This window comes from Girardinichthys multiradiatus, chromosome 8 (genome assembly GCF_021462225.1).
Source record: "Girardinichthys multiradiatus isolate DD_20200921_A chromosome 8, DD_fGirMul_XY1, whole genome shotgun sequence".
In the NCBI taxonomy this organism is placed as follows: domain Eukaryota; kingdom Metazoa; phylum Chordata; class Actinopteri; order Cyprinodontiformes; family Goodeidae; genus Girardinichthys; species Girardinichthys multiradiatus.
This window is the reverse complement of record NC_061801.1, coordinates 25,474,943-25,477,593: the sequence shown is the minus strand read 5'-3', so window position 1 is coordinate 25,477,593 and position 2,651 is coordinate 25,474,943.

The following is a 2,651-nucleotide window of genomic DNA, read 5'->3' as shown; positions in this document are numbered from 1 at the left end:
CTTCTGCATATGTCCTAGTTTTCGGTCACGAAAGTTACCCTGTGTCTAAAGAAAATTCCATTTTCATGTCGCTGGTCCGCCAAATGTCGTCCAAAACTTCCAAACCACAAATATCATCTTCTGTGCCGTTATGAGGGATGAATTATCCAGAAACACTGGAAGCTAACAGAACGGCGTGCAAGCTAGCAGCCAGCAGCCAGCAGACTGTAATTCGAACACCAGAATGCACCAAGCGCAGATGCAAATAACATCACCGGAGAAGGTACTAGAAAGACGTGTTATGCCTTGTTAGAAAGGTGAGTGTCTCTAGTCCATAATGATATCAGACTTAGGGGGGTTGCTGCAAACAGAAAGGTGCTTTTTGTAATGTTTTGTTCACAGTCAGCCATGTCTGAGGGACCTTTAAATGTCATTGCATGTTTTTAAGTTGCTGTAAAACTAAAAGTATTTGTGCAAAACTCATTTGGGGAATTATTTTATGAGCATTAAAGCCTCCTCTTGTGAGGAATTTAAGAAAAAAAAACTGGCGGTGTTTAACGTAGTTTTACAAATGGCAAAAAATGGGCTTTGCTCTGCCAGGCTCGTCGGACTTAAGAGGGTATCTAGAATTTGCCGAACATAAATGTATTCAGCCTCCTTCACTCTGATACCGCATGAATAAAATGTAGTGCAACCAATTGCCAGTAGGATTTAACTAATTAGCAAACTGTAATGTAAAACCAGTATAAATCCAGCTGTTATGTGAAGGCATTAGACTTAGGGAAACAGCATCATGAAGACCAAGAAAAACAGCAGATACATTAGGGATGCTTTGTGGAGAAGTTAAAAGGTTATAAAACAATGTCACAAGTTTTAAACATCAACTGGAGAACAGAAAAAGTAATATGCAACTACCATGACACAGCCTTCTATCTAAACTGACAGGTCAGAGAGCATTTATCAGAGAAGATGCAAAGAGATTTGTGGTAATTCTGGAGGAAATGCAGAGTTCCACAGGTTAGGCGGGGGACAGTGTGTTGACAGGGCAACTCTTTGTGTACTCTATAAATCTGTTCTTTTATAGAGGAGGGATAAAAAAGAAAGCCATTTTTGAAATATAGCCATAAGAAGTCCTCTTTGCAATATGATGCAAGCATGTAATGGACATGACAAACAGGGAAAAATATGCTCTTGTTGGACCAAACTGAAAGTTCTTGGCTAAGTTCCTAAATGGGAAGACCTAGTCTTTTTTTTGACTTTGTAATGTTAGTGGCTTTTATGAATTAGTAGCTTGATTGGAAGGACAGAGACAGAAGAGGAAAGACATCCAGTAAATAACCCAGACTGGTGTCAAATCCAGGACAGCTGGGTCGAGGATAACCTCTTTATACAGTTCACCTACTCTACCACTGAGCCACATGGCATCCCTTGGAGGACCTATTCTAAAGTTTACTTATAATACATTAGAGGTCGCTTGTTTTATGGCAGGTCAAATAATATATCTGATCAATCTGATCTGTTAATAAAGGTGAAACAATTCAGTGTGGTTTTTCCTTCAAGCTATTCACCATCTTTTATCATTTAATAGTGGAATTATTTCTCACCTTTGCATTCAAAACTTGGCTTAGCGGCTTTTTACAAGGAAACAAAATAGCTTTGAGCACCAGTATATAGTTGCCAGTAAAATTGCGAGTTGTCCATTACATTTTACAGGTGAGTCAAATCTTAACCTTTGACATTATCAGTCGTCCACCCTCTGAATAAAGAATCTGAGCTCGTACTTCCTGGCTAAAGATTCCAATATTTGTTAGAATGGCCCAGTCAAAGTCCAGAATGTCATCCAACTGAGAATCTGTGGGAAAACTTGAAAACTGGTGTTCAGAGATCCTCTTCATCAAATCAGGCTAGGCTTAAGCTATCTTACAGAGAATAATGGGGCAAAAACGTGTCTCTAGATGTGCAAAGCTGGTAGAGACACAAAATTGTTGCTGTTAGATGTGTCAAAGTATAGAGTCAGGTTTGTTGAATGCTAATACTAACTTTGACAGTACTCAAATTTTTATTTGTACAAAAAAACTTCAAGAGTTCAAGAGGTGCAACTTCTTTGACAAGGCTAAATACACAAGAGTTCAGACTTCAATCAGACCAAAACCTAATTTTGAGAGGTTCCCTCCTGTGTTGTTTCAGAGTGATGAATTGAGAATGGCAGGAAACAGGACAACACCCATCATCTGTTTGTCTTGGCGAAGACGTGATGAAACAAAACCGCGAGGTCGCTAACCTCCCCCTGCCACCAATCAGCTAAGCAGGAGGAGATTCATGACGTCCTGTGTCCAAGATCAGTCAGAGGAGAGGAACACAATGTAAATGTGTCTCAATCCATTCTGCATAGTCGTAACTACAGACTTAATCCACTAATGCAGACACTTTAGCTAAACTGAACATAATTCTATCATGGAATAGTTTATTTATTGTTTTGTTTTGTTTTTGTTTTTCATTCGTCATATGACTTTAAAGCTAAATGGGCTTCATACTCTTTGAACTTTTTCACATTTTGTCAGATATTCTATGTGACAAACCAAATAGTGCATAGTCGTAAAGTAGAAGGAAAAGAATAAAATGTTTAAAATGTTTTCCCCCTAATGGAAATATGAAAGTGTGGTGGGCTTTTG